Below are 14,422 nucleotides of genomic sequence, written 5' to 3'. Positions count from 1 at the left end.
TCCACCTTTCTGTCAGCCTATTCATACAAGCTAGAATACAGGCCAGGGAAAGCCATGGGCCATGCTGATGGCCTGAGCAGACTACCCCAACCTATAGTCGACCCAGACCCAGCACCAGCTGGAAGGATACTGGCTATCTCAGACCTGCCAGAATGCCCATTATCTGTCAAAGATATATCTGCAGCTACCGCTGCAGACAAGATCTTAGGCAGAGTCTTAGGATATGTCACGACTGGCTGGCAATGCACACCCCCAGACCCAGAATTCCAACCTTATATTTTAAAGCAAAAGGAATTATCCACCCATCAAGGATGTTTACTATGGGGCAGCAGGGTAATCATACCCAACAAACACAGACGCAGGGTGTTAGAGAGCCTCCACGAGGGTCACCCTGGTACCGTCAAAATGAAGGCTCTGGCCAGAAGCTATGTCTGGTGGCCAGGATTAGACAAACAGATTGAGACACACGTAGCCGGCTGCTATTCCTGCCAACTGGTTAGAGCCGCCCAGCCACAGGCTCCCATACATAGATGGGAAACTACAAAGACACCCTGGTCTCGTATTCATATAGATTATGCAGGTCCATTCCAAGGACAATCATTCTTAATTGTCATGGACAGCTATTCGAAATGGCTAGAGGTAGCGCCAGTAGCTAGCACAACTTCATCAGCCACAATACAAGTTTTACGGGGATTATTCGCAACACATGGGCTTCCTGATGTTATAGTTTCCGATAACGGCCCCCAATTTACCTCCTACGAATTCCAGAGTTTCACAACGGCGAACTCTATTAGGCACACCACCACGGCTCCCTTTCACCCATCGACGAACGGCTTGGCAGAGGTGATGGTGAAATCAACCAAGGAGGCACTGCGGAAAATCATCTCCGGCAACTGGCACCGAAGACTGGCACAATTTCTTTTATCACAACACACCACACCATGCACAACTACTGGAAAGTCCCCAGCAGAGCTTCACTGGGGCAAAAGATTAACTACCAGACTAGACCGTCTACACCCAGACAGATCCCCTCCAGACCCAGAACCACCCTTCCAACACAGAACTCTCAACACAGGGCAAGCTGTCTGGGCAAGGAATTACGGGGGGGGGGCAACAAATGGACACAAGGGGTGGTCATCGAACAAACAGGCCCCCTGTCATACATCATAGACATTGGACAGGATATACATATCCGCAGACACATAGACCAACTTCGGCGGCGCAGTCCTCAAAACATAGGGGGAAGGGGTAACGACGAAATGCTGACAGAAGCACCGCCACAAAGCCCCGCACGCCAAAATTCCCCCGATCGGAATATACCATTGCAACACCCCGCTCCAAGTGACGCGGAACCTGCAGAGCCAGACCCCTTGCCCCCGGAGCCAAACCTAGAAGCCCCTGGGGAAAAGGAACAACCAACCGAGACAACCCCCCCCGGCGCTCCGAAAGAATAAAAAGACCTCCTACCTACCTAAAAGACTTCGAATGGGGAAACCCGAAAAAGAAACAGTTGGGGAAAAAACAACTCAATCAGAGGGAGGGGTAAGGGGTGTTGTGTATTTACTTATTGTTATGTATTCACACATTGAGTTAAATAGAAGTTAACAGGGCTGAGGTAAAACCGCGGCAGCTTTTGACAGCTGTCAAAAGCTGCCGGACGGAACTGCGCAAGCGCCAGCGATTGACAGCTCAACACGCGCTACCGATGACAGCTCCGAGCTGTCAAACCCGGACGGCCCCAATTGGCGGAGACAAACGGCGCGGGAACGGACTCACCCCTGATTGGTCAAACTGCCGGCAGCTGTCAGTATAAATAGATGTCTTGTTCTCTTGTTTCTTTGCCTGGTTCAGAATAAAAAGTTAAACTGTTAACTTGCTGTCTCGCCTGCTTATTAACTAAAGCAATAGTGAAGCTTCACATAGAGTTTGGGTAGCACATAGGAATCAAAGACACTTGCTTCAGATATATCTCGGACTGCAGCTGCTTCTACAATATTTCGGATGACAAACTTCTTAATAGCTTTATCCTTGGGGACACAACAGGCAGAGTTGGTACAGCGTATAGGCTGGATATGTCGTCAGCCCTTCTTCGTGTGGCCGTTGTTTCTTCTCTTCCTTGTCATTTTGATGGTGAGGTTGCGAAAGATCTATTGTGTTTATTGGTTTAAAATGGTTTGAGTGTTTTAATTGTAATATATTCTTTTTAAATTGTAACCCACATAGAGCCATTGACTGAGATGGGTGGCTATAGAAATTGAATACATACATACATACATACATACATACATACATACATACATACATACACTTACAGTTTCTTTTTTTAAAAAAATCACTTTTCACTGTAGTCTCTGTTTCCAAGTTTTGTAAACTATTTGAGGCAGAATGAAATGAATAAACTTTTCTTTAAAAAAAAGGAAAGGATTTAGGTGAATGTCATGACATGTCAAGATATACATTAATCAAAATATGTGGAGAGTCAGTTTTGTGTAGTGGCAACAGGCTAGAAACTGGAAGATTGTGAATTCTAGTCCCACTTTTGGCACAAAGCCAGCTGTTGACCTTGAGGTAGCCATTCTCTCTCTAAGCCCTAGGAAAAGGTAAATGGCAAAAAAATAATAAATAAAATAAAAAATCTTGCTAAGAGAACTGCAGGGTTTGCCCAAGTCAAGACTGACTCAAACAAACAAACAAAAATTGTGGAAAAAAATATTTACTTCTTGTTTCCCAGAAGAAATACAGCAATTGATGGCACAAATCCAATGTGAAATTAAGCAGAATCCCACTTGGGCAATAGAAGTTTCCTTTCCCTTTCTTTTATCTTTCCTATTTCTCTGCCCAGGGCAGAGAAATAGGAAAGATAATTTGATCTACATGGGATAAACAACTGGATGGAATCCTATCTCTTAATTTTATTAGTATCAAATTAGTATGTGTTTCAATTATCATTTAAAAGAGTGTGGATTCATTTGGGAGAAGCATCATTAGGCCTATGATATGAAACTCATTTGGGATAATGTTAACACAGGCACTTGCTAAGCTTCTGCAAACATTAATCTTTGTGAGGACTTTTGTTTTGTTTTGTTTTGTTTAATTTCTCCCTTCAGATCACTGTGGACTCCTGGTGATTGCTTGGCCAAACCCTGCAGTTTTTTTTTTTAAATAAAGATCTATCTGTCTGTCTGTCTTTTTGTTTGTTTGTTTATGTAGTTTGCTCTTGCCTCCTTCCTAGGACTGAGAGAAAGATAATGGTCCAAAATCAACCAGCTGTTCTACAGTGGGACTAGAACTCACAGTCTTCTGATTTTTAACCTGATGCCTTAACCACTGATCTAAACTGGGAGGATATAGTTGGCAGCTATTGAAGGACAAATGCAGTGGTAGATCTCAATTTGAATATCAGTTATAAATATTATACTTTGGGGTATTGGAAAGAAATCACTAAGTATTGTTGAAGAACACTTAAAAAAAACACTTGATACAAGGGTCTTCTGCTTGAACAGGGGGTTGGAGCAGAAGACCTCCTAGATCCCTTCCATATCTGCTAATCTGTTATACTGTTAAAATCTAATGAAGCCCTTCCAAGAACATTTCTTTAATTCATGTCAGTTAAGGAATGCTAAGCAACTGTGAATATTGAGACACCAGTTTTGCCATTTGCTTAGCAAAGGCTTTGTGAATGAAGGCAAATATATGTGTCCCAGGGATAATGTTTCAGGATCCAATCTGAGTGTATCACCAGGACCAAAGGTTTATTCTTCCATGCTTTGGGGCTCATGCTGGAGAGAGAGACGTTCCCTGATGATGGGTTCCAATATGAGCCCACAAGACTTTATTTCAACAAGGGATGCCCTCAGCTAGCCATTCCCTATGCTGACTGGGGACTTCTGGAAGATAATAATAATAATAATAATAATAATAATAATAATAATAATAATAATAATAATAATAATAATAATAATAATAATAATAATAATAATAACAACAACAACAACAACAACAACAACAATAACAATAACAAGAAGAAGAAGAAGAAGAAGAAGAAGAAGAAGAAGAAGAAGAAGAAGAAGAAGAAGAAGAAGAAGAAGAAGAAGAAGAAGAAGAAGAAGAAGAAGAAGAAGTTGGAAGGGACCTTGGAGGTCATCTAGTCCAACCCCCTGCTCAGGCAGGAAACCCTATACTATTTCAGACAAATGGCTGGCCAGTCTCTTCTTAAAAACTTCCTGTGTTGGAGCATTCACCACTTCTGGAGGCAGGTTGTTCCACTGGTTAGTTGCTCTAACTGTCAGGAAGTTTCTCCTTAGTTCTAGGTTGCTTCTCTCCTTGACTAGTTTCCATCTGTTGCTTCTTGTCCTTCTTTCAGGTGCTTTGGAGAATAGCTTGACTCCCTCTTCTTTGTGGCAGCCCCTGAGATATTGGAACACTGCTATCATGTCACCCCTCACCCTTCTCTTCATACCCAATTCCAGCAACTGTTCCTTATATGTTTTAGCCTCCAGTCCCCCAATCATCTTTGTTGCTCTTCTCTGTACTCTTTCTAGAGTCTCGACATCTTTTTTACATCGTGGTGACCAAAACTGGATGCAGTATTCCAAGTGTGGCCTTACCAAGGCATTGTAAAGTGGTATTAGTACTTCACGTGATCTTGATTCTATCCCTCTGTTAATGCAGCCTAGTACTGTGTTGGCTTTTTTGGCAGCTGCAGCACACTGCTGGCTCATATTTAAATGATTGTCCACTAGGACTCTGAGATCTCTCTCACAGTTACTACTATCGAGCAAGGTACCACCTATACCTGTGCATTTGATTTTTCCTGCCTAAATGTAGAACCTTACTTTTTTCACAATTGAATTTCATTTTGTTAGATAGTGCCCAGTGTTCGAGTCTGTCCAGATCCTCCTGTATCTTAAGCCTATCTTCTGGAGTATTGGCTATTCCTGCAAGCTTGGTGTCGTCTGCAAATTTGATGAGTTCCCTATCTATCCCCTCATCCAAATCATTGATGAAGATGTTGAAGAGCACTGGGCCCAGAACAGAGCCCTGGGGCACCCCACTACACACTTCCTTCCATGTAGATGCAGTTCCATTGAGGACTACACGCTGAGTACGGCCTGTCAGCCAGCTACGAATGCATCTGGTGGTGATGCTATCTAACCCACATTTTTCTATCTTATCAAGTAGTAGGTTGTGATCTACTTTATCAAATGCCTTACTGAAGTCCAAGTAAATTATATCCACAGCATTCCTCTGGTCCACTAGTTTTGTCACTTGGTCAAAGAATGCAATAAGATTTGTCTGTTTTTGACAAACCCATGTTGGCTTTTAGTGATAACTTTGTTCGCATCAAGGTGTTCGCTGATTTGCTGTTTGATTATCCACAAGTCTTAAACTTGCTAAGGTTGGACACCCCTGATTTAAATATTCTGTATGGACAAATCATTTCTGATCATCGGTCTGTTCACGACAAGAAATTAGTGAGAAGTAACAGAATTCTGATTTGTGATCTTTGGCATGCCAAGAATTTGGAGCCACATACAGACAAAGCCATTGCTTAGGTTTATTCCACAAAAGAAAACTGGAAAGTTACAGCTACAACATTTGTGCACAGCAGATTCTGTGAGCTAGAGAAAGACATCAAAAGGAGCTGTAAAGATGGGCTACAGGAAAGAAGGCATGTGTTTGATTGGTTCCTATTCTGATTCACCCTTTTCATGCCTGATAATGAATAGGTGCTTCATGGGGGGGGGGGAGCTGGAAAAGCTTATTGGCTCTTTTTTCCGGTTATTCTTGGGTGTTAACAAGGTAGAATTACAATGAAATTTGAGGAGAAGGTTTTCCTTTTCTAGGACTTTTGCAATGAATTTTGCATTTAATGGAGTTGCTAAATTGCTAAATCCCCCTGCAGCATATAAAAAAACCTAACTTGAAAAGTTAGAGGAAAAACCCTAACTTTTAGTTATATATAAAAAAAAATAGTCAAAAGAGAATCACATAACAAAAGCTGAACACCAGCATATAGCTTCATTCAGCAGAGATGAAGTCAGAATAGCTAAAGCTCAGAATGAACTAAGACTTGCAACAAACGTAAAAAAAATGATAATAGCAAGAAGGGAGAAAGAACACTCTGCCCTTTCTTAATTAGTCTACTTTCTACATGGAAGTTCATGCATTTATCTAGATTAAGTTAATTGCCCTTATCAAATGATAAAAAACATGCAGTGGGCTTTTATACATATGTTTGCTTTTATCATATGATTGTGCCAATTCTTATGATTTCTTCAGAGTGTAGCTTTTACAAGCTTAAACACTGGGATTTTAAGCTTTTATCAGTGAAGAAGATTTCTGTGATTTTTGGTTGCTTTAAAAAAAAAAGCTTCCCAACTGGGGAAAAGCCTATTGCAAAAATGTTCAAACTTTGTAATAATCAAACAACTCAAATTATAATGAAACTGTGTGATTTCACTGAATTTAGGACTGGGGCGAAACATAAATTTAATCATTTCTAAAAGTCATTTAACTTTGGATATACTACCAAATGCCCGGCTAGCAATCACTACCATTTCTCTGATATCTCTCCAAAACTCCTGAGCTTTTTTTCCAGTTTCTAAAAGCCTCTGGGACTAACTGAATTGGTAACAACACACTTTCTTTGCCAGCTAAACAAACAACAAAGAAAACTAAAGACTTATCTGAGTTGCTTGACAACCTTTGAGTGCCTACGATCCATAATTTGAAAATTGAGCATTTAGAAACTTTAGAAGTCCCACTGAATTCAGTGAGGTAAGGAGGAGTTTTGAGTTCTCACGAAGAGGGCGATGCTTAGATTACTTCATAAATACATTCATATATAAATATATATATATATATATATATATATATATATATATATATATATATATATATATATATATATATATTTAAAAAAAACAGCCTCTTTAAAGACTGATTTAAGCCGCTTAAAGGCAGCCTTTCAGATGCCTTTGGCTTTCATTATATTGATTAACTTTGCATCATTATTTTTAAACTACTGATGCAGGCCAGAACATTGTGTGACAGGCCAAGATCTTGGGGGGAAGGGAGGACAAGAAACAGGTTGGCAGATATTTGTAAAACGGGAGATGTAGTAGGATATCCAGAAAATTGAGGAAACCAAGTCTGATTAATACTACGTGGGTTTGGTAAGCATTCCAATTCAGGGTGTATATTATTACTTTAAAGAGTACTGTATTAAGATGAACAGCATTGCTAATTTCTCTGATAGACCCTCCCTGGTACATTTCAACACAAATTTAATGCAGTGGCCCTTCTCTTTCAGTTATTCAAATGACACAATGACTGTATTATTTGGGGAGGAGACATCAAGTCCATTCTCCCACTTCACCCACAGGCAATATTCAAATATATATATATATATATATATATATATATATATATATATATATATATATATATATATATATATATATATATATATATATATAAAGGTAAAGGTTCCCCCGCACAAGTGTGCTAGTCGTTTCCGACTCTAGGGGCCGGTGCTCATCTCCGTTTCATAGCCGAAGAGCCAGCGCTTGTCCAGGACATCTCCGTGGTCATGTGGCCGGCATGACTAGACGCCAAAGGCGCACGGAACGCTGTTACCTTCCCACCGTAGTGGTCCCTATTTTTCTACTTGCATTTTTACATGCTTTCGAACTGCTAGGTGGGCAGAAGCTGGGACGAGTAACAGGCGCTCACTCTGCTACGCGGCACTCGGGATTCGACCCGCCAAACTGCCGACCTTCCGATCGACAAGCTCAGCGTCCTAACCCACTGAGCCACCGCGTCCCTATATATATATATATATATATATATATATATATATATATATATATATATATATATATATATATATATATATATATATATATATATATATATATATATATATATATATATATTTGTTTATATATTTGTTTATATATATATATATAAACAAGCTCAGCAGAATAGATATAGATATATATCTATATCTATACATATATAGAAATATATCTATAGATATAGATATATATCTATATCTATATATACTGTATCTATATACACACACACACACACACACACACACATATTTATATATATATATGTATATATGTCAAGTACTTGTTAACTATTTAGATTACCTTGCTAGGCCCCAAACATGGGACAAATCCACACACACACACACACACACACAAACACACACATATATATATATTCTGCTGAGCTTGTTTATAAATAACTTTGATGGAGTAAACCCTTTCTTTCTTTTAGCAAGTGTAAGTTTTGGGAGAGGAACCTATAATAATCATAAATATAGGGACTGGAATAAGGTGAATAAGGAGACTATAGTTTTGGAAACTTAGTTTCTTGACAGTTAATTGACTTTCTTTTGGAAAAGGTAGAGGAAGAGAGGGATATTAAACTTGGATATGGATGTTACACTTCTCCCTATTCTTCTTAATTGGCTTTTAGTAGCAGTAATCTTGTTTGTTTATTAATCAGACTCCCTAATCTCAATTTGTAATCCTCTCTCATTAGACAATATATTTTGGAGAGATCCTTAGTATAATGAAGATCCTTGTTTCATTACCAATTTGCAACTAATCAACTATCAATCAAGTTAATAAGGTATCAGGATATCTTGGGCTATCCAAGATATTTTAGCATGCTATTTCAAGAACTGCAATCCAGAAATTCTTAGTTTAGGAGAGGATCAGGAAATAGAAATTGAATGAATGAATGAATGAATGAATGAATGAATGAATGAATGAATGAGCAAATAGGAAGATTAATATGTAAATGTATTATTTGTTAAGTATAACATGTTCCATAACCTGTGAAATTAGGAGCCTCCACGGTTTTTTTGCTTTTGTTTTGTTTTTTAGCAATTGGATCCCAGCTAATTAAGGGGAAAATATATTTAGTAGGTTATAAGTGTGAGTAGGACAAGATTTTAAGAGGACCATCAAAGTGGGTACTGAACATGGATGCATAGTGCAGTTGTAATAGTAAATCAAGTAGATAGAGACAGAAACAGTATACAGAAATTTAAAGGAAAGCAGTTCTTCCATTTTTGTTCAAAAATGGAAAGGAAATGTCTGCTGTTGAAAATGGACAGATGGTTCTTGGAGTGGGGAAAAGGGTCAAATGAAATAAATATTTTTTTTTTATCTGCAGTAATTCTATCCAGCAACAGTATTCTGAGTCTTCTCAATTTGTGCATCATTGTCCAATCCTCAAAGCAGAGTGATTTTTTTATTACATTTGATTATTAGTTCTGGTGTCCCTATTCATCTCTTTGAATTAGCAAACTATATCCTTCTTTCTTTATTCTGCTTGCTTAACAGGAACAGTGCTAAATTTTCCAATAAACTATTGGATAAATAGCATACCTTTCTGCATGTGAATGACAGTAATGTTGCTTTCCCTGATTTGTAAAGCTTTTATAGTCATTTTTAGAAACATCCTTTCTGTCATCTCTATGAGATGTCAGACACAGTTGAAATGGGTAGTTGATACTCTTGTTTAATATGTCACATTCACAGGAAATAGTGGATGGAAGGTTGAAACTTTCAGCATCACTGTTATTATCTATCCATGTCTTTAAAATGTATTAACAACAACTATCTTTAGTTCTAATGCTTCATCCTGGCATGTATATAGCTATTTATCTATACCAGGGGTAGGCAACCTTGGCTCTTTAATGACTCGTGGACCCTTTGAAGTCCACAAGTCATAAAAGAGCCAAGGTTGCCTACCCCTGATCTATACAATTGCCAAAGATATTATTTGAAATCTTTCTTTGTCAAAAAGTTTATACAGCTTGATTTCTTTTTACAAAGTATTTTTAGATGGCCTATGATAAATTATTGGATTTGATTGTTTCATGAAAATATTCTCTTTCCAATTATCAAGAGCTTACCCTTATACATGTCTACTAAGATGGAAGCCTTGAAGAGATAAGTAAAGCTAATTCACAGTCATTAAATATTTGTTGCATAGCAATGAAAACTAGAAAAATGGATTAGTTTGCATAAAAACAACAAACCATGTCATTTTGTGGAATCTAATGTTCTCTGCATTGTGTTTAGTTTTTACACTAAAAAGGGAGTGCGGAATTAGTTTTTATGCTTTTTATATTGGGTTTTTCCCCTTCATGGATTACTGCCTTGTCGTGGCGAAGGGGCTTGCGTAATTCAATGAAGCTATGAGCTATGCTGTGCAGGGCCATCCAAGACGGAAAGGTCATAGCAGAGAGTTCTGACAAAATGTGATCCACTGGAGAAGGAAATGGCAAACCACTCCAGTATCTTTGCCATGAAAACCCTATGGACAGTACCAAAAGGCAAAACAATATGACGCTGGAAGATGAGCCCCTCAGGTCGGAAGGCGTCCAATATGCTACTGGGGAAGAGCAGAGGGCTAGTACTAGTAGGGCCAGAAATAATGAAGCGACTGGGCCAAAGCCGAAAGGACGCTCAGCTGTGGATATGTCTGGTGGTGAAAGGAAAGTCCGATGCTGTAAAGATTTTTTCTCCATAGGAACCTGGAATGTAAGATCCATGAATCAAGGAAAGCTGGACGTGGTCAAACAAGAGATGACAAGACTAAACATCGACATCTTAGGTATCAGCAAACTGAAATGGACAGGAATGGGTGAATTTAATTCAGATGACCATCAGGTATACTACTGCGGGCAAGAATCCCTCAGAAGAAATGGAGTAGCCTTCATAGTCAATAAAAAAGTAGGAAAAGCAATACTGGGATACAATCCTCAAAATGACAAAATGATCTCAGTTCGAATCCAAGGCAAACCATTCAATATCACAGTAGTCCAAGTCTATGCCCCAACCACCGGTGCTGAAGAGGATGAAATTGACCGATTCTATGAAGCCCTACAGCACCTTATAGAACTAACACTCAAAAATGATGTCCTTATCATCATGGGGGATTGGAATGCTAAACTAGGAAGCCAAAAGATAACTGGAATAACAGGCAAGTTTGGCCTTGGAGTACAAAATGAAGCAGGGCACAGGCTGATAGAATTTTGTCAAGAGAATACGATGGTCATAGCAAACACTCTTTTCCAACAACCCAAGAGACGGCTCTACACATGGACATCACCAGACGGTCAACACATAAATCAGATTGACTATATGCTCTGCAGCCAAAGATGGAAAAGCTCTATACAGTCAGTAAAAACAAGACCAGGAGCTGACTGTGGCTCAGACCATGAGCTTCTTGTTGCAAAGTTGCAATGTATGGCAGTGAAAGTTGGACCATAAGAAAGGCTGAGCGCCAAAGAATTGAAGCCTTTGAACTATGGTGCTGGAGAAGACTCCTGCGAGTCCCTTGGACTGCAAGGCGATCAAACCGGTCAGTCCTAGAGGAGATCAACCCTGACTGCTCTTTAGAAGGCCAGATCCTGAAGCTAAAACTCAAATACTTTGGCCACCTAATGAGAAGGAAGGATTCACTGGAGAAGAGCCTAATGCTGGGAAAGATTGAGGGCAAGAGAAGAAGGGGACGACAGAGAATGAGGTGGCTGGATGGAGTCACTGAAGCAGTAGGCGTGAGCTTAAATGGACTCCAGAAGATGGTAGAGGACAGGAAGGCCTGGAGGAACATTGTCCATAGGGTCGCGATGGGTCGGACACGACTTCGCAACTAACAACAACAATATTGGGTTTTTAATTGGTTGTAAACCATCCAGAGTCACTGAGAGTGAGTGGGTGACCATATAAATCAAATCAAATCAAAATCAAATAAAGTAATAATAAAGTAGCTACAGTGGATGTTGACTAATTTCAAAAAAGCTAAGTAGAACTGTTTAAAATTTGGATGGGAGATTTCAAAAATATCCCAAGACAGTAATAATAATAATAATAATAATAATAATAATAATAATAATAATAATAATAATAATAATAATAATAATAATAATAATAATAATAATAATAATAATAATAATAATAATAATAAGTTGGAAGGGACCTTGGAGGTCATCTAGTCCAACCCCCTGCTCAGGCAGGAAACCCTATACCATTTCAGACAAATGGCTGTCCAGTCTCTTCTTAAAAACTTCCAGTGTTGGAGCATTCACCACTTCTGGAGGCAGGTTGTTCCACTGGTTAGTAGTTCTAACTGTCAGGAAGTTTCTCCTTAGTTCTAGGTTGCTTCTCTCCTTGACTATGAAGTTGATGAAGATGTTGAAGAGCACTGGGCCTAGAACAGAGCCCTGGGGCACCCCACTACACACTTCCTTCCATGTAGATGCAGTTCCATTGAGGACCACATGCTGAGTACGGCCTGTCAGCCAGCTACGAATCCATCTGGTGGTGATGCTATCTAACCCACATTTTTCTATCTTACCAAGTAGTAGGTTGTGATCTACTTTATCAAATGCCTTACTGAAGTCCAAGTAAATTATATCTACAGCATTCCTCTGGTCCACTAGTTTTGTCACTTGGTCAAAGAATGCAATAAGATTTGTCTGGCATGATCTATTTTTGACAAACCCATGTTGGCTTTTAGTGATAACTTTGTTCGCATCAAGGTGTTCGCTGATTCCAGAATCTTCCCAGGTATTGAGGTCAGGCTGATAGGTCTGTAATTTCCTGGATCTATTTTTCCCCTTTTTTGAAGATGGGAACTACATCAGCTCTCTTCCAGTCCTCAGGTAGTTCCCCAGTGCTCCAGGATCTTTGAAAAATATAGTTCAGTGGTTCTGAGATCACATCTGCCAGTTCCTTGAGAACCTTGGGGTATAATACATCTGGTTCTGATGATTTGAACTCATCTAGGCTGGACAGGTGCTCACTTAACATTTTCTTTACACAACCTACCAAAACCAGTGCCATAAAAAACAGAATAGAAATGCAAGTTAAGATAGAAATGCCTATCTTAACTTGCATTTCTATTCTGTTTTTTATGGCACTGGTTTTGGTAGGTTGGGTTGTTTTTTTTCCCTTTGTGTAAAGACAGATGCAAAAAACGAGTTAAATAGTTCTGCTTTCTCCCTGTTGCTTGTCACCTTCTTTTCACTTTCCCCCACTAATGGCTGAAATAATGCAGTGGCCAAGTGAACTACATTGATATGTCCATTTGATCATCTGAATTTCAGCTTGATTTGATGAAGTTTTTATTACTAGTATATGACAATACTAATATTTGTTTATGCCACACTCAATGCTCCAGCCATTAAGTCAATTTTAAAAGATACACCCAGAAGATCTATCTTACTTTACTTTTGGTTAATCACAAAAATAACCAGTAAATTAACCTATCAAGTACCATTCTCTTTTTACACAATGACAATGTGCACTCTTCAGTACCTGCAGGCTATGCTGCGCACTTGAAAGAAACATACCGAATCATGGAACTGTTGTTGAAGCACATCAGTTATTCCAAGTACAACTGAAATATCTGTAGAGATGTAAAAGTGTGACTGCTGCTTGGTATGCAGCTTGGATAAATCAAGTATTGTTATTACATACAACCTTGCAAGATAATTACATTATATTACAAAGAAATGGCCAGTCCAAAAGAATTTGGTTCCAGAACAATAAAACATGGCACATGAACAACAACAAAAAAAATTGCCTCCAAGATGAACAAAGAAGGTGAAGGTTTTCATTATTTGAGACAGATGTTTCCAACAACAACTGATGCAAAGATTTTTTTCTTTTCTTTTCGTGACCCTGTAATCCTTTTTTAGGAACAAACAAAACTTTTGATTTTGGAAATGATATTTTTGGGGGAGGGGGTTGGGGCTGGGGTATATTTTTGACTAAGTGTCTGAAGTAAAAAGGACCTGTTTGACAAATTTGAAAGACAGGCTTTTGAAAGAAATAGAACAAAAATCAACAACCTTGTTCCCTCCATATATTTTGGGCAAAAGGAAAGATAGATCAGTGTGTGATTATTGAGGTTTGTATTTTCAGGAAAGAAAGTAAGGAAATGAAGTAGCTGTTTCAGGCTCCTGAAAACAGTCTCAAAGTAAGGAAATGAAGTAGTTGTTTCAGGCTCGATTATTTGGTGCTCAGCCACCCAAGATGGACAGCAGAGAGTTCTGACAAAATGTGATCCATTGGAGAGGGAAATGGCAACACACCCCATGGACAGAACCAAAAGGCAAAAAGATAAGACACTGAAAGAGGAGCTCCTCAGGTCGAAAGGTGTCCAATATGCTACTGGAGAAGAGCAGAGGGCTAATACTAGTAGCGCCAGAAAGAATGAAGCGACTGGGCCAAAGTAAAAAAAAAATAGGAAGCTACTAAAAAATGACAGAAGACTTGTCTTTGCCATGTGTTCCATGCCTCATCCTATTATAGAAGTGAAGGAAGTCAGTGAGTCAGTTAAGATGGATCACCATAGGCACATGATGGATCTAGAGGTTTCT

The sequence above is a fragment of the Vipera berus genome (genome assembly GCF_964194415.1).
Source record: "Vipera berus genome assembly, chromosome: 4".
NCBI classification, from domain to species: Eukaryota; Metazoa; Chordata; class Lepidosauria; order Squamata; family Viperidae; genus Vipera; species Vipera berus.
This window is presented reverse-complemented; position numbering follows the sequence as displayed.